This window comes from Phyllobates terribilis, unplaced genomic scaffold (assembly GCF_046119375.1).
Source record: "Phyllobates terribilis strain yellow unplaced genomic scaffold, ASM4611937v1 Scaffold_3__8_contigs__length_932513732, whole genome shotgun sequence".
Taxonomy (NCBI): domain Eukaryota; kingdom Metazoa; phylum Chordata; class Amphibia; order Anura; family Dendrobatidae; genus Phyllobates; species Phyllobates terribilis.
Window position 1 is genome coordinate 186,474,292 of NW_027362763.1, and position 19,404 is coordinate 186,493,695.

The following is a 19,404-nucleotide window of genomic DNA, read 5'->3' on the forward strand; positions in this document are numbered from 1 at the left end:
TTTTATTTAAATAAAATTCCACACGGTTTTAATAATTTAACAATAAAAAATACTGTATACTCACCTAACGCCCAGTCCCCGAATCTCTCGTCTCCTGTAAGAAACCAATAGTAAAAAACAACCATATCCCTCACCTGTCCGCTGTCATGACGTAAACCCAGTGTCCCACGGCAATCCGGGTCACTTCTACAGCAGCCACATTAGCAATCACTGATGTCACTGCTGTAGAAGACAGCACTGTATACACTGACAGAAGTGTAATTACTCCTGTCAGTGTACATCGCTGTGCTGCTGGGGCTGAGATCACTGGAGTTTAAACAGCTGATAATCAGCTGAGAGCTCCAGGACCTCACTTATGGCATCAGTGTTGCATTGGAAAATTCCCACACAGTAACGGTGTCTTAAGTGAGGTCCTGGAGCTCTCAGCTGATCAGCTGTTTGAACTCCAATGACCTCAGTGCCCGCAGCTTCTCGCCATAGTGCTCCTGTCAATGTATTGCCAGCTGCCTGATAGGACGGTTACATCTCCGGATGTGGCTGTGCTATCAGTGTCGTGGGACACTCGGTATGTGGACTACGGAGGAAAGGTGAGGATGATATTGGTTTATTATTTTACCTTTATTGCAGAGGACAATGGCTTCGGGGATTATGTCACGGGTGTGTCATATGTAATAGACAGTTGCTCTGCAGCTGGCTGCAGAAGGTCACTTTGTTTGGCATTGCAGACGCCTTCTTAACCCGTCTGCTTTTAGGACCCAGCGGCTACCTCTCTTCTGTTCTAATTGGCACATCCTGGTCTGGGTGTTTAAAACCTCTCAGTCTGCGTCAGGGACTCGCCAGTGATATTTCTATGTTTCTTGGGTCTGGCTGGAGTACTAGCAGATTCTTCTCTGGTGCCCTTGGAAGACTGTTGGTGTTTCTCCTCTGGTGTCTACTCAAGCTAAGTTATCCCCTTTTGTTTGTCTCACTTGTTGTCCTTAGTTTGTAGTGGGGACTGACCAGTGCACACCCCCCTTCCCTATCCAGGACCTAGCTCTAGGGATATACAGGGCTTAGGTTTCCTGTTTGGTGATTGGTGTGAAACCAATATAGGGGTGGTAAGATAGGCAGAGTGATATTAGATCAGCCTAGGGGCCTCCACTCCCCCTTTCCCTAGTGTTTGGGCTTCCTTCCCCTAATCCCTTCGTGTTGCGCTTAGTCTGTCCCATACTGTGTGTGACAGATTAGCTGTAATGTGAGTATATGGTATTTTTTTATTATTTACAGGGGATGAAAACATCAGGGTCAAGGTATAGATAAGTTATAGGTGAGTACAATGTGTTAATTATTTTTATTTAAATATTTATTTTAACTTTTTTAATTTACTTTCACTTTCAATGCGTAAGCGCAGCTGATGAGAGATTACTTGTCCCATCGGTGGCGGTTACGCAGATTGTGTACGGTGACAGCAGGCGCCAGATGATGGTGGTAGTAGTCCCATCAGCCGACGCTTGTGACCCGCGGTAAGCTTTTTACCGCAAGTCACTGTCACAGCTGTGGGATCACGCTGACACCTGTCAGCATGATCCTGCAGCGCTGTGACTGGCGGTAGCGATGTTACCACTGGTCACAGCTCCTGATTCACGCACTGTCACACAGATGATAGCGAGGGAAACCAGGGATGTTCGTGTTCGTGGCTGAATTTTGCTGATTTTTGCGCAAAAAGCTTGGTAACCCAAACACGAATCTGAATGTGCCACATTCATGCCGAATTTTAAACTTGCGATTCTTTCCCGAACATAGTCACTAATCTCTAGTGTGCAGTTCCAAAGGTACACTGTTCTAGACGCCATGCTCCTCCCCACAATGCAACCGTGGGGTTGGGGTGCTGATGTCTTGCAATGACAGTTGAGGGCCTGCTTCATAGGAATTTACCTATATTGCAAAAAAAGTTTAGTGGTAGCCAGTTCAACTCCTCAACTTAAAAATAGTAAAAAGTAAAAAGAATTTTTAAAAAATGTTAAATAAACAAAATATTTCAAAACAAATTCAAATAATCTTTTTTCCATATTAAAAATAAAAATTCACAAAAAATAAGTATGTTAGGTATTGCCGCATTTTTAAAAGCCTGAACCTTCTAACTATAAAATGATCTAACCTGCTTGGTTAAAATTAACAAAAATGAAAAAATTCACTGTTTTTGGTTGCTGCACCTCCCACCAAAAGTGCAATGAAAAGTAATTAAAAGTCTGTATGAACTACAAAATGGTATGAAAAAAAGTCCCTTCTATGCAAAAAAAAATGTCGGAGTTGCATGTTTTTTATCGCCATTTCACATAGCTTTGAATTTTTTTTCCTGTTTTCCCGCATAATATATGGTAAAATGAATGGTGTCATTCAAAACAATAACTCGTCTTGCCAAAAACAAGCTCTCATATGGTTATGTCAAGAGAAAAATAAACAGGTTATGACTCTTGGAAGAAGGTAAGGGAAAAACAAAAATGCAAAAACTAAAATTAGCCACAAACTGAGATCTGTAAGTGATATGCTATAAACCAGCAGGGACAGAGGACATTTATTTATATTTATGTGGAGTAATCAATATTACTATCATTTTTTCCTCTTATATCCTGCTCATTTTTTCTCAGTTTGTATTTAGTAGTCCAGGTAACAAACTAAATGAGCAAATACCCAGCAGTCAGTAAATAAATAAATGAATAAATAAATATCATAGAGTCCTTAGTTCACATTGTTTTGATAAAAAAAACATCCCATCAAGGTGAACCTATTCGGGACGGCCCTAACCTCTAGTATAAAAAAACTTACCATTTGTCAAAAATGACCTCAATGTGAATAAGGGCTGAGCTGGAGTACTAAGTACCCCTATTTTATTTTCATGCACTTTTGCTATTTAGTTACAGCAGGGTATACGTTAATTTCGTTTTTATCTTAGGTTTTGTCTTTTCAGTGGTCAGTGTGAACATGCGCCTACACGTTGCATGCATACCAACTTATATTCCAGTTCATTTCTTTTGGTTTTTGTCTTAGTTTTTGTTGCACTCTGTTTAAATAAGGGCATGGCCTCTAGGCATGAGTGAACATTTCAATGTTCGGCTCGGAAAAGTTTGACGAACAAATTGATATTTGCCAAATTTATTCGCCGAATGTTCGTCGAACATTTCAGAATCCCATAGGAGTCAATGGGGGGACCAAAAAAATGCATATACAACACCTGGAAATGGGACCAAAAGCTGCCAAAATCACCGACTGGTACAACAGGAGAGAAACCACTGTGCCACGGACCCCAGAGGGCCTGGAAGGGCATGATTAAGTGTTCACCGGACTGTTCACTAGAGCCTCTGATGGTGAGGTTAGACTTGCCTCCCGATGAACGCAAGATGACACTCCGGGACAGACCAATGGACGCACAGCAGCTGGACCCAATAGGACAGACTAGATGGTGCAGCAGGCAGAGTCTGTTTCAGGAGTGCAGCAGGCAGAGTCTGTATCAGGAGTGCAGCAGGCAGAGTCTGTATCAGGAGTGCAGCAGGCAGAGTCTGTATCAGGAGTGCAGCAGGCATAGTCTGTATCAGGAGTGCAGCAGGCAGAGACTGTATTAGGAGTGCAGCAGGCAGAGTCTGTATCAGGAGTGCAGCAGGCAGAGTCTGTATAAGAGTGCAGCAGGCAGAGTCTGTATAAGAGTGCAGCAGGCAGAGTCTGTATCAGAGTGCAGCAGGTAGAGTCGGTATCAGAGTGCAGCAGGCAGAGTCTGTATCAGGAGTGCAGCAAGGACTGGTACACAACATTACACAACTTAGACTGCAGACCAGGAAGGTTCCACTACAGCCAACCCAATAGATGGAGACCCATTCAGGATTCCCCACATTTAAAAAAATTAGGGGCAGATGCCAGAAAAGTGACATCAATTTCACTACTGTAGAAATAGTGTAAATAAGACTCACACCCCTTCCAGTACAGCCAACTCAGGAGATGGAGACCTAACCAACAGTGTTCACATTTCCCTAAATGAGGGTCTAATACCACCGAAGTGGCATCAATGTCATCAGACTACAAGTAGTTTAACACAGACCCATACCTGTCCCACTACAGCCAACTCAGGAGATGCAGACTCAATCGGAAGTGTTTACATTTAAAATAATAGGGCCTAAGACCACCATTTCCATGGCCAACAGATTGGAGATGGTGGAGTTCAACATCTCAGCTTTGTCATGTGTAGGATGAAACAACCTTTTACGTGACCACAACAGCGGGATTGAGGGCTGGCTGCAGTGCTGAGAGAGGGCGGAGTACGGTGAAACAGACAAACCGATAGACTGTGAGTGAGGTGCAGGCGGAGATGTTACGGTGGATTGAGAAACGTGTGGTGTGCTCAGAGAAACAAACACAGCAGGCATGTCCGCTTCACTTACAACTGTTCGGGCTGTCACTCAGCCTAACTACAGCGAGTATACAGCTGGTTCTGTTGGACACCTGCATGACACAACTTGAAACAGTAACAGAAGAGGAGGAAGAAGCAGCAGAGGTGTTTGATGGGACGGCTGATGGTTATTTATTGAAAATCAATTTAGAGTTCATCATGTTTGTGTATCCGTTTGGGTAGAATAATATCTGCACCAAATGCTTAATTTCACTACAGTATAACTATAGAAATGCATGGAGACCAAAACCTCTTCCACTGCAGTCAACCCAATGGATGGAGACCCATTCAGGATTCCCCACATTTCCAAAAATTAGTGGAAGACGCCAGCAAAGTGTAATCAATTACACTACAATAGAAATAGTGTAAATGAGACCCACATCTCTTCCAGTACAGACATCCCAGGAGATGGAGACCTAACCAGGAGTGTTCACATTGCCCTAAATGAGGGTTTAACACCACCGAAGTGGTATCAATGTCATCAGACTACAAGTAGTTTAACGCAGACCCAAACCTGTCCTACTACAGCCGACCCAATGGATGGAGACACAATCAGAATTCTCCACATTTCCAAAATTAGGGCCTAACACCTGCAGCTGCAGCAAGAGTAGACGCAGAAGCCATATCACAGACTGCAATTTGAAGAGATCAATGCAGCACACTGAAAACAACAACATCGCCTACTCTGTACAGTCTGCAATTGGGGTGCAAAAGTCCTTGGAGATCCATGGCTTGTTCATCTTGATGAAAGTTAGGCAGTCTACACTTTCAGGGGACAGCCAGGTGTGCTTATCTGTCAAGACACTACCGGCAGTGCTGAGGACACGTTCAGAGAGAACGCTGGCTGCCGAGCATGATAAAACCTCCGAGGCATGAGAGGCGAGCTCAGGCCGTTCATCCATTTTTGATGGCCAAAATGTAAAAGGGTCCATACCCTCCCTGATGGTATTGATATTAAACTCTAGATTGTTAGAACCCTCCTGTTTGTTTTTTCCATCTTGTGTTTTGCGGTCACGTGACCATCTGCCTTTATATTCCAGCTCCGCCCTTCTGGCTGTGCTGCACTTCAGTGTTTGACTGTTTCTCTAGCCTGGTGCTTCGGTGCCTTTCTCTGTCAGTTCGCTTGGTCCTTCTGGGACCTCTAGTACCTTTTGTCAGTTTGTCTTTTTGTGTTCTGCAACAACTTCTCTGTTTAGGAGGTGTCTCATTTTTGTCCCAGTCCTTAGTTCTTTTAGGGACCCCTCCCTTAATGCTATAGGTCTTCGTTCAGACTAGCCGAGAACTAAGGCGGGTCTGTTCGCTAGGAACAGGCAGCCCGCTACATCATAGGGATTCAGCTTAGTCTTACTGTAGGGACAGCTTTCCCCTATCTTTCCTTAGTGCATGTTGCAGATCATAACATAGATATTCCTTCACCATCCTCTCCAGTCGTTCACCATGTGTCAGACTTGTACTCTGTTGTGCTGGTGCACGAGCTGGTGCAAAAAATGTGTGAAAGGACTCACAGAAATTGCTTCTGCCACTTACTCTGCTGCTGCTAATGTTTTGGAGTTGACTAACTGACGTGCCGGAGGTTGACTACAGCTGCGATGCACATTGTGTGCCTCACTGTTATCTTGGGGAACACCTCTATTAAGGTTGCTTAAAAGCTTGTTTCGATACTTCAACATAAGCGGGTCCCTTTCCAGGGTGGGAAGTATCTGGCAAAATTGACTCTTATAACCTGGATTTAACAGAGTGGCAACCCAGTAGTCAGCATTATTTCGAATCCTAACTATAAGGGGATCATGTTGCAGATAGTGCATCAAGGAGGCACTCATGTGTCGGGCTCTTTCAGGAGGTCCAAAGCCAGGCTGTATTGTGGGCTGCATAACTCTGATGCTTGTTTCCTCCATCCCCTCCTGCCCTCCTGCCAACCACGTTCAAAGGAGAGGGGATGATTATCCTCTTCATCCTCTGACAGCTGCTCGCCCATCACCTCTTCCTCCTTCATCAGTTCCTCTGCTCTTGTACCTTCACTAACAGTTTGCCTGATATCACCAAACCCCCTCGATTGCTTTAATCCACCGTCATTTGGCATCCGCCTATGTGACGGCAGTCTGGAAATTTGAGACATTGGTATCCCTTCCACTTCCTCCTCTTCTTCTGGGGCCACCACCTCCTGCCGCAGGTTATTAAAAGTTTGCTCCAGCATGCATATGACTGGAATAGTGATGCTGATGACGGCATCATCAGCGCTAACCAGTTTAGTAGCCATTTCAAAACAGTGCAGAATGGTGCAGAGGTCCTTAATCTGTTCCCACTCTGCAAACGTGATATGCCCCAAGTCCATACTGTGTTGCTCCAAGCTATACGTCATGACAAACTGCGTCAGAGCTCATTGCTGCTGGCACAGTCACTGCAACATGTGCAGAGTGGAATTCCACCGCGTCGGCACATCGCAGATCAACCTGTTAACTGGCACAAACAAAAACCTCTGTATCGATGCAAATCGATGACAAGAAGGGTGCGAATGGCGGAAGTGAGCACACAGCTTCCGTACTTTGTGAAGCAGCTCATCCAGGCCAGGATAGTGGCAGAGAAATCGCTGTATCACCAGGTTGAGGATGTGAGCCATGCTAAGCACGTGTGTGAGCTTGCCTCAGCCTAGGGCCGCTAACAGGTTTGCACCGCTATTGCACGCGGCCTTCCCTGACTCTAGGTTCAGCAGAGACAGCCATTGCTCAAACTGAGCCTGGAGAGCTGCCCACACTTCTTCACCTATATGACTGCAATCTCCAAGGCATATTAATTTGAAGACTGCCTGATTATGGTGAGTCCTGACTGTGCAGTACGGAGGTGGTGTGTATTCGCTCCGCACCCTTGGAACGCGTGTCTCATTAAGGCAGAGGTTGAGTGCGCAGGTGGAGGCCCTAGAGGAGGTGGAGGACGCAGAAGCAGCGGAGGAATTGGTAAATACAGAGGTTTCTTCTGTAAGCCTTGGGGATTCCAAGATTTGTGGAGCAGCCCCTTGTCGCAGAGTGCATCTTCTTACAGTCACCACTATACTTACGAGAGCTTCAATCAGCAAGATATCTTGAGTAAACAGTATTTCCTTCATACTGGTTAAACATGAGATACAATTCAGTGTCACACAGTCCGTGTGCTGCTGACATAACACATTCAGGAAAGAGAAAGAAAACACACGGGAAGTAAAAACAACCAACAATTGAGAGCTTTTCTCCCACACATTACAGCAAGCTTATAACTTCACACACTTTCCGCCATCTGCTGTCTGGTTAGTATAAAGTGCTCCTTTCACTTATAATAAGTCCTAATCTGTTGTATATGCCAACACCCTTTCTCAACAGTAAGGACTTATTCAATCAAACCCAACTTTTTTATTAGTCTCTGGTGTTTATCAGCATTCAATGCCTTCGTGAAGATGTCTGCTGTCATTTCTTCAGTAGGACAATACTCTAAATTCAAGACTCCTTGTTCCTGATGATCTCTCAAGACATGATATTTCACATCAATATGCTTGGTTCTTGGATTGACTCTTTCCTTGTGAGCAAGAACAAGACAGCCTTGATTGTCCTCTTTCAGTTTTGTTGGTTCCAACTGTGGTTGTCCTAATTCTGTCAACAATTGTCTTAATCACAGTACTTCTTGACTCGCATGTGCTGCGGCAACATATTCTGCTTCTGTTGAAGACAGTGTCACAATTGACTGTTTCTTACTTGTCCAGCTTATTGGTCCAACTTAATTTCTGTTTCTGTTGCTTCTATCCATTTATTAGCTACTTCTTCAGGAAGTTTAGATATGTCTTCCCCAGAGGTAGGCTCATAGATTTTTCTTATGCTTGTCTTATATGAGAGACGTTTTGGTGGTTTTCCTTTGTTCTCTCTTATTGAACGTTTTGGTTCTGTGTCTGTTTGTAGTTGTGATTCTTCACTTTCAGTATTTTGTTCTTCATTGATTTCTACTTCTTTCTCATCAGATATTTCTTCAGTTATGTCACTATTGTTTTTCTCATTTTTTGTTTCAACTGAAATCATAATGTCTTCATTTAAATCTTCAATGAATGTCACACTGTTACTCACCGTAACTCTGTCTGTTTTGGGATCTAGGATTCTATATCCTTTGCAATTTTCACTATATCCAACGAATATTCCTTCCATGGATCTGTTTTGAAGTTTGGAACGTTTTTCTGTTGGAATGAATATAAAAACTTTACATCCAAAAACTTTTATATGATTGACACTTGGTTTCATACCTTGCCACAGTTCATATGGAGTTTTCGTCAGTTTTCTGGAAAAAAGTCGGTTCTGTAGATATGTAGCTGTCATTGCTGCCTCACCCCAATATTTCTCTGGTAGTTTGGAATCCGTCAGCATACATCTTATCATTTCTGTTAGAGTTCTGTTTTTCCTTTCTGCTACTCCATTTTGTTCAGGTGTGTATGGAACAGTTTTCTGGTGTTCTATTCCATTTTGTCTTAAGTAGTCTTATATTCTGTGACCTGTAAATTCACCTCCATTATCGCTTCTGATGACAATTGGCTTCCTTTGAAATTTGTTACTTGATCTTGTTACATAGTCTACAAGTTTATCAAAAACTTCACTTTTGTTCTTAATTGAGTATGCGATTGTGTATCTTGAGTAGTCGTCTATAAAAGTCAACATGTACCTATTGCCTCCTGATGTAGTCACTTTCATGGGTCCACATACGTCAGTATGCACCAAATCAAGTGGTCTTTCGCTTTTCATCTCACTTTATTTTGGAATAGATATCCTTGTGGCTTTGGATTTTATACAACATTCACATCTTACGCTAATTGAGCAATCTGATATCTTTAAATCTTTTGTCAATTCTTTTCCCTGTAGTTCCCTTATACTGTCAGGGTGTCTATGTCCTAGACGTCTATTCCACATGTGAATACAGTTTTTGTGATCATGTGTACATACCTTCATCTATTCCTTTGGTGTGTCAAAATGATATAATTGTTCATCTGCCTTGACTTTGGTTATCACCTTGTTTCCTGCAATAATTGCACACTCATTGTCTTTGAATTTTACTGTAAGTCCTTTTGCTGTTTAACGTTTCACAGATAATAATCCGCCTTCCAATTTTGGAGCATACAACACATCCTGTACAAGTATCTTTGAATCTTGTCCGAACTTGTTTGAACAATTTAGCATACCTTGTCCGATACCTTCTGCGGTTATTTTGCTTCCATCTGCAAGATAAATGGCTTCTTTCTTATCTAAATCAAGATCAGTAAAGAAATTCTTGTCACTTGTCATATGACTCGTTGCTCCTGAATCAATAAACCAACCAAGTGATGATTTCTTGTCTGTTACTTTAAATGTGCCATTCCAATTATTCTCACATGAATCGGAAATTGTGTTTTTTACTTTGTGTGTATGCTTATTATGTTGTCATTTTTGTTGTTCTGCTTTCCATATGGTACAGTCTTTCTTTAAATGACCTTTTTTCTTACATCTGAAGCATTCTCTTGTCTCTTTATTATAGGGTTTTTAAAATTCTGTAGCTTTAAGAGCATTTTCACTGTCCTTTTCAGTAGAAGAATCATTTCTTTGTTCTTTTCTTCTCTGATATTCATCTATTAGTCTTGTTTTCACAAAATCTAATGTAATGTCAGTTTCTGGTCTCGTCTCAAGGGCATTTAACAAGGCTGTATACGAATCTGGTAAAATGCACAATAATATAGCTGCTACATGACTTTCTTTAATGTCTTCACCAATAGATCTTAGCTGTGATATCGCTTCCATCATTGAGAATATGTGCTTCTTCATGTCGTCATTTGCACTCAATCTCATACTGTAATGCTTTCTTAATAAAAATAACTTGTGATTCAAGCTAGGTCTTTCATACAGTTTTCTTAATTCTTCCCACATTCCTTTAGCTGTTTCTTCATTTCTTATATGTATTAATTGAGCATCATCCACTAATAAGCTAATGGTGGCTCTCGCTTGTCTATTCTTCTTATCCCATGTCTGATTATATTGATCTGGTCTTTCTGTAACAATTACTTCCCATAAATCATCCTTAGATAACAACATCTCTACTTTGAATTTCTATAACTGATAATTTTCACTATTCAGTTTAGCTACTGTGAATTTCAGTTCTGTGTTACTCATCATCTTTATATAGTCTTACTTGTTTAGAGAGTTGTACTGAAGATATTCTCCTGTTTTTTTCTTGCTGATAGTTCCTGTATATCCTGCCTGTGTTGAATTCTCTATAATTATATCCAGCTCCTGGGATCATGAATTCCTTTGTCACTCTGTATCTGGATTTATTTCCTTCTGTTTACAGAGCTTATCTGTGTGCTCCGTTATCTGGGGTTATAAACCAGGATCCTGCTGCCTGGGCTTGTAGTGTCTGGGTTCCGGCCTGGGCCCATAACCTGTAGCAGAGTGCATCTTCTTACAGTCACCACTGTACTTACGAGAGCTTCAATCAGCAAGATATCTTGAGTAAACAGTATTTACTTCATACTGGTTAAACATGAGATACAATTCAGTGTCACACAGTCCGTGTGCTGCTGACATAACACATTCAGGATAGAGAAAGAAAACACACAGGAAGTAAAAGCAACCAATAATTGAGAGCTTTTCTCCCACACATTACAACAAGCATTTAACTTTACACACTTTCGCCATCTGCTGTCTGGTTAGTATAAAGTCCTCCTTTCACTTATAATAAGTCCTAATCTGTTGTATATGCCAACACCCTTTCTCAACAGTAAGGACTTATTCAATCAAACCCAACTTTTTTATTAGTCTCTGGTGTTTATCAGCATTCAATGCCTTCGTGAAGATGTCTGCTGTCATTTCTTCAGTAGGACAATACTCTAAATTCAAGACTCCTTGTTCCTGATGATCTCTCAAGACATGATATTTCACATCAATATGCTTGGTTCTTGGATTGACTCTTTCCTTGTGAGCAAGAACAAGACAGCCTTGATTGTCCTCTTTCAGTTTTGTTGGTTCCAACTGTGGTTGTCCTAATTCTGTCAACAATTGTCTTAATCACAGTACTTCTTGACTCGCATGTGCTGCGGCAACATATTCTGCTTCTGTTGAAGACAGTGTCACAATTGACTGTTTCTTACTTGTCCAGCTTATTGGTCCAACTTAATTTCTGTTTCTGTTGCTTCTATCCATTTATTAGCTACTTCTTCAGGAAGTTTAGATATGTCTTCCCCAGAGGTAGGCTCATAGATTTTTCTTATGCTTGTCTTGTATGAGAGACGTTTTGGTGGTTTTCCTTTGTTCTCTCTTATTGAACGTTTTGGTTCTGTGTCTGTTTGTAGTTGTGATTCTTCACTTTCAGTATTTTGTTCTTCATTAATTTCTACTTCTTTCTCATCAGATATTTCTTCAGTTATGTCACTATTGTTTTTCTCATTTTTTGTTTCAACTGAAATCATAATGTCTTCATTTAAATCTTCAATGAATGTCACACTGTTACTCACCGTAACTCTGTCTGTTTTGGGATCTAGGATTCTATATCCTTTGCAATTTTCACTATATCCAACGAATATTCCTTCCATGGATCTGTTTTGAAGTTTGGAACGTTTTTCTGTTGGAATGAATATAAAAACTTTACATCCAAAAACTTTTATATGATTGACACTTGGTTTCATACCTTGCCACAGTTCATATGGAGTTTTCGTCAGTTTTCTGGAAAAAAGTCGGTTCTGTAGATATGTAGCTGTCATTGCTGCCTCACCCCAATATTTCTCTGGTAGTTTGGAATCCGTCAGCATACATCTTATCATTTCTGTTAGAGTTCTGTTTTTCCTTTCTGCTACTCCATTTTGTTCAGGTGTGTATGGAACAGTTTTCTGGTGTTCTATTCCATTTTGTCTTAAGTAGTCTTATATTCTGTGACCTGTAAATTCACCTCCATTATCGCTTCTGATGACAATTGGCTTCCTTTGAAATTTGTTACTTGATCTTGTTACATAGTCTACAAGTTTATCAAAAACTTCACTTTTGTTCTTAATTGAGTATGCGATTGTGTATCTTGAGTAGTCGTCTATAAAAGTCAACATGTACCTATTGACTCCTGATGTAGTCACTTTCATGGGTCCACATACGTCAGTATGCACCAAATCAAGTGGTCTTTCGCTTTTCATCTCACTTTATTTTGGAATAGATATCCTTGTGGCTTTGGATTTTATACAACATTCACATCTTACGCTAATTGAGCAATCTGATATCTTTAAATCTTTTGTCAATTCTTTTCCCTGTAGTTCCCTTATACTGTCAGGGTGTCTATGTCCTAGACGTCTATTCCACATGTGAATACAGTTTTTGTGATCATGTGTACATACCTTCATCTATTCCTTTGGTGTGTCAAAATGATATAATTGTTCATCTGCCTTGACTTTGGTTATCACCTTGTTTCCTGCAATAATTGCACACTCATTGTCTTTGAATTTTACTGTAAGTCCTTTTGCTGTTTAACGTTTCACAGATAATAATCCGCCTTCCAATTTTGGAGCATACAACACATCCTGTACAAGTATCTTTGAATCTTGTCCGAACTTGTTTGAACAATTTAGCATACCTTGTCCGATACCTTCTGCGGTTATTTTGCTTCCATCTGCAAGATAAATGGCTTCTTTCTTATCTAAATCAAGATCAGTAAAGAAATTCTTGTCACTTGTCATATGACTCGTTGCTCCTGAATCAATAAACCAACCAAGTGATGATTTCTTGTCTGTTACTTTAAATGTGCCATTCCAATTATTCTCACATGAATCGGAAATTGTGTTTTTTACTTTGTGTGTATGCTTATTATGTTGTCATTTTTGTTGTTCTGCTTTCCATATGGTACAGTCTTTCTTTAAATGACCTTTTTTCTTACATCTGAAGCATTCTCTTGTCTCTTTATTATAGGGTTTTTAAAATTCTGTAGCTTTAAGAGCATTTTCACTGTCCTTTTCAGTAGAAGAATCATTTCTTTGTTCTTTTCTTCTCTGATATTCATCTATTAGTCTTGTTTTCACAAAATCTAATGTAATGTCAGTTTCTGGTCTCGTCTCAAGGGCATTTAACAAGGCTGTATACGAATCTGGTAAAATGCACAATAATATAGCTGCTACATGACTTTCTTTAATGTCTTCACCAATAGATCTTAGCTGTGATATCGCTTCCATCATTGAGAATATGTGCTTCTTCATGTCGTCATTTGCACTCAATCTCATACTGTAATGCTTTCTTAATAAAAATAACTTGTGATTCAAGCTAGGTCTTTCATACAGTTTTCTTAATTCTTCCCACATTCCTTTAGCTGTTTCTTCATTTCTTATATGTATTAATTGAGCATCATCCACTAATAAGCTAATGGTGGCTCTCGCTTGTCTATTCTTCTTATCCCATGTCTGATTATATTGATCTGGTCTTTCTGTAACAATTACTTCCCATAAATCATCCTTAGATAACAACATCTCTACTTTGAATTTCTATAACTGATAATTTTCACTATTCAGTTTAGCTACTGTGAATTTCAGTTCTGTGTTACTCATCATCTTTATATAGTCTTACTTGTTTAGAGAGTTGTACTGAAGATATTCTCCTGTTTTTTTCTTGCTGATAGTTCCTGTATATCCTGCCTGTGTTGAATTCTCTATAATTATATCCAGCTCCTGGGATCATGAATTCCTTTGTCACTCTGTATCTGGATTTATTTCCTTCTGTTTACAGAGCTTATCTGTGTGCTCCGTTATCTGGGGTTATAAACCAGGATCCTGCTGCCTGGGCTTGTAGTGTCTGGGTTCCGGCCTGGGCCCATAACCTGTAGCAGAGTGCATCTTCTTACAGTCACCACTGTACTTACGAGAGCTTCAATCAGCAAGATATCTTGAGTAAACAGTATTTACTTCATACTGGTTAAACATGAGATACAATTCAGTGTCACACAGTCCGTGTGCTGCTGACATAACACATTCAGGATAGAGAAAGAAAACACACAGGAAGTAAAAGCAACCAATAATTGAGAGCTTTTCTCCCACACATTACAACAAGCATTTAACTTTACACACTTTCGCCATCTGCTGTCTGGTTAGTATAAAGTCCTCCTTTCACTTATAATAAGTCCTAATCTGTTGTATATGCCAACAACCCTTCCCCGCCTGCCCCCACAGCCACCTGAGTCACACAGTGCACAGTCAGTGAGATGTAATGCCCTTGGCCATGCTTACTCGTCCAGGTGTCTGTGGTGAAATGCTCCCTGGCACACGTAGATCTAGACAAGGAACGGGTGATGTTGTCTGCAACATGCTGGTGTAGCGCAGGCACAGCTTTCTTAGAGAAGTAATGGCAACTGGGTAACTGGTACTGGGGACTGTGATGGTCACCAGTTTTCGAAAGCCGTCTGTATCTACCAGGCGGAAAGGCAGCATTTCCGTGGCCAACAGATTGGAGATGGTGGAGTTCAACCTCTTAGCTTTGTCATGCATAGGATGAAACAATATTTTACGTGACCACAACTGCGGGACCGAGGGCTGGCTAAGGTGCTGAGAGAGGGCAGAATATGGTGAACCGGAAAAACTGGTGGAGCTTGAGTGAGGTGTAAATTTTACGGTGGATTGAGAAACATGTGGTGTTCTCGGTGAAACAAACACAGCAGGCGTGTCGGCTTCCGTTACAGCTGATGGGCTTTCACTCAGCCTGACTCGAGCGGGTAAAGAACCGGAGTTTCTGCGCTGGGAGACCTACATGACAATACTTGGCACAGTAACAGAGGAGGAGGAAGAAACAGCGGATGTGTTTGATGGGGCAGCTGATGGTTGTTGAGGTGCGCTGGTCCGCATTTCAGCGCGGTAAGATTCCCAGCGTAAATAATGTTGTTTGAGCATGTGAACGTTCATGCATGTAGTAGTCAAATTATTGCAGTTTTTCCCTCTACTGAATTTTTTATCGCAAAGTTTGCAGATAACGTGAGTTGGCTCATCCTTTGCAGTGATAAAAAAGGCTCATGCCAGGCAACCCTTGCTCCCCCTGCGAGCTGCAGGCCCGTGACCGCTGCTGGCCACAGCCACGGTTGTGGCTAAGGATGCAGTGCTCCTCATGCTTGCATCACTTTGTGTCTGCATTGTAGGGCGAAATGTAACCTCCTCGTCTTCCTCCTCCACCTCCTCAGATGAGCTACTCGGCTGCGTGATTCTGGGTTCACACCAAGTAGGATCTTCAACCTTGTCATCATCCAATGTGTTATCCCATTCCTCGCCCTAAGAGTGACCCCTCTTTTCTTGTTGCCCTGACAGCACAGTACAGTCCGCATGAGCCTCAGGTATCTGAATCTCATCGCGATCACCTCCCTTCCCTGCGGTTAACGTCTGGTGACGAGTGTCAGGAACCTGCTCGGACCCTACTTCGTCCTGCCCCGAATACAAGCTAAAAAAATTTGACTCTGTGACTGTTTAGAGTACACTTCTGATGACCATGGTGTAGAATGGGTGAAGAGCTCTACAGACTCGGCCATCTGTGGTTCACAACAGTCAGTTGGGCAGTTGGCCAGTTGTCACGCGGGGGAAAGCATGGGTAATTGGGGTGCCACCTCTGTGGACTGTACTGCGTGTGATGTTGAGGTGGATGAAGAAGAGAGGGCACTGGAAGCAGAGCTTGCCGTCCGCTGAAGCACCTGCTCTTTCTGGGCCTTATCAACAAGGCGTATCGCTGTGCGGCTGCCAAAGGAAGGGAGTGCAGTAGGCCGTCCACTAACATAAGTTGTCAGTTGTAGTGATGAGCGAGCATGTTTGGTTAACCCTTTCAGCGAGTATACTCGGGCGAGTGCCGAGTATCTTCTGCGTACTCGGTGATATGTTTGAATCACTCCAATGTGCATGATTTGCGACTGTTTGACAGCTTTAATACATGTGAGGAATGCAAAAGAAACAAGCATTCCTCACATGTATTAAAGCTGTCAAACAGTCGCAAATCATGCACATGGGAGTGATTCAAACATATCGTCGAGTACGCTGAAGATACTCGGTACTCGCACCAGTATACTCGCCGAAAGGGTTAACCGAACATACTCGCTCATCACTAGTCAGTTGTCTTTGGATAGGACCTGTTTGTGTTGGTTCACCAGTGCTTTCACTAACATTACCATGTACCCCATGTACACCTTGAACACCAAGCCTATTCCCTCTTCCACCACGCCCTCTCTTTTTCCCACTCATGTTGGTCAGATACAGTGGTAGGAACACCCAATTAACTAAAGAAAAATATGTTTATTTCCTGTGCAATAGATCAGCACACACCTGAATTTCAGAGATACTAAATGACAAGGTAAGATATGGCCTGCCGTATAACGTTACTAACAGCCAAAATAAATTTGTTCGAGTGCATGAGGCCAATAAAACCTATGAAATATTCTTCAAACAATTTCAAACTGAGATGCCCCCTGCTGTATTACTTTAGGAACAGAATAAAGTTTTTTTTTTAATGCGGATGACATAGAATATATGCTCCAAAATATTTCAAACTCAGATCTAGTCAGCTGTATCATTTTACTCAGAGCAAAAAGTATTTTTGGGTTACTCGATAAGCTCTGCGTCCAGCTGACTTTGACTACCACTGATGTAGTAGCTGGCTTATAGCACTGTATGATTTTTGGCACAGGAAAAAATATTTTTTGGACTGGGCCTAGTAAGAGAAGTTTTGTTTTTTTACTGTGAAACCAGGACAAGTTTAACTCCACTAAAATAGGATTTGCCTTTTAGCAGACTGGATCAAATTTGTAAAAAACGTTTGGTGCACTCTGCCTGCCAACCAAAAATATATATAGGTTTGACTGTTCGAACAAGCTGAATTTTACCACCATTGAAGTAGTAGCTGGCTTATAGCACTGTATGACTTTTGGCACAGGAAAAAATATTTTTTGGACTGGGCGTAGCAAGAGAAAAAAATTATTTTTTTACTCTGAAACCACCTGAAGTTCAACTCCACTAAAATATTATCTGACACTAAAAAAAACTTTAGTGCACACAGCTTTCAATATCACAATAGCAACAGAAAAAAAAATCAGATTTTGTGCTCTGCAGTAAGAAGCTCTGCAGACTGTGCAGAGTACAATTTCAACCCCACTAAATGAAAAGGTGTGCTGCGCTTGCTTGATCACATTAGCAAGTGCAAAAAAAGATTCAAGGTATACTGAGACATGGAGCTCTATACCAGCGGTGCACAGCACTATTGTATGGCATGGGCGATCTGTTTCTGTCAGAATCTCAGTACTTGCACAAGAACACCAAAAATGTGCTGCACCAGCAGTTTCAGAGGTACACAGGCCAGGTATTATCTACACTATCTGACTACCACACAAGCGCCCATCTATCTAGCTAATATCTCTGAATACACAGGAGAACATTGAGCTGCGTCTGTCTCCAGCAGTGACATGGATATAATGGCGCTGAGGGAACATGGTTACTTTTTATATTGAGAGGACATGGGCTTTCTGCAGCCAATTGCAGAAGCCTTTATGTCTGGACAGTGTAGATGCTTCCTGCGCTATGATTGGCTGGCCGTGCTTTCCTCAGTTAAAGTTACTGCCCACAGAAAAAAAAAACAGTGCGCCGCTGATCTGACCTGTTCTAAGCTCTCCAGAGCCCCCACAGTCACCTGGCACATGTCACCGCTCATCATACACTTGCACTATGCTAACAAAACTGTTCAAAACGCCGTGGTTGCCCTGTATTCGCGGTCCCAAGCAAATTTGTCGAACTTTTCAGATTTTAAGAAAATTTGCTCACCTTTGTGATCACGAATCCGAATGTGCCATATTCATGCCGAATTTGAAACTTTCGAACATTCGCCGAACAAATTCGATCAACACTAATTGCCTCCCTTTTCTTTAAGCTGGATAATACATTTATATAGCTCTCCAAAGGCTGGATGTCCAATAGTCGAGGTCTTGGTCTTGCTCGGCCCTTATTCATATTTACGTCATGTTGTAAGGATTTAATACTAGAGGTTAGTTCCATCCTGAATAGGGTCACCTTGATGTGGTGGGATGGCTTTTACATTTTTTTGATCAAATATATGTTAACTAAGTACCCTGTGTTATTTTCATGTAGTTTTGCTGTTTATTTACTTACTGCTGGGTATTTGCTCATTTTGTTTTTATTTTAGGTTTTGTATGTTTGGTAACTGTGTAATCATCTTGCCAGGTCAGCTGCACTGTATAGTGAACATGGCAAATAAAAACCCAAAAAAACAATTGTGGAATTTAACTTCTTTGCAATTTCAATGCACTTGGATTTTTTTTCCTCTATCCAGTCATAGAGGGGTTAACTCAGTAAAAAATGCTTGGGCTATTAAGGAACAAAGGACATCAGCAGTGCTGTCTAGAGTAACACTATTAATTGCAATTACCTTTAGAAATGCATTGAGCTGTAGGGTGCATTGCTGCAAAACGGGGGAAAAAAAAAACCTCTTTAAATCTTCTTCCTTAGCGAGTAAGAACGAGCTGAGTGTGACCGGAGCGTAAGTGCAAACGGAAGTAAGTGTGTGACTTGTTGTTCAGTGAAGAGGTATTTGGGAATCCTGCAGAAAATACCTTTGTGAAATGCTGTGAGTTGCTGAATTGTGAACTGCTGAGTGCTTTTCTACCTGTTTAGTTTTATTGGGCTTTTTAAAAATCTATTTTCTCACTACAGTTTTACAGTCTCTTAGTTTACTACCTGTGTATTTAAGGGTTAACTACATTGCACTTAAATCCTGAGGTGTAGCTATACTCACAAGGGGTTAATTAAGGGTGAGGGGTCATAATTAGAGATGAGCGTTGTTCTACTCGAACTGTTCGCCAATCTCAAATTCGAGCTGTTTTGGGCGGTGTTCGAGCCGGTCGGCGAACACGAACAATTTGAGAAAAATTCGGCTGTTCGAGGTTATGTTCGATAACTGTTCGTGCACCAAAATCATAACTGGATTTTTTCTCAGTAATGATGAAAATTAATGTTAATACGC

General features: G+C 41.4%; 1 protein-coding gene across 2 annotated transcripts in view; it reads right to left on the reverse strand.

Moving 5' to 3' along the window:
* LOC141258986 (saxiphilin-like) overlaps window positions 1–19,404 on the reverse strand; it is a 337,568-nt gene that overhangs the window by 262,744 nt on the left and 55,420 nt on the right. The window lies entirely within an intron of this gene.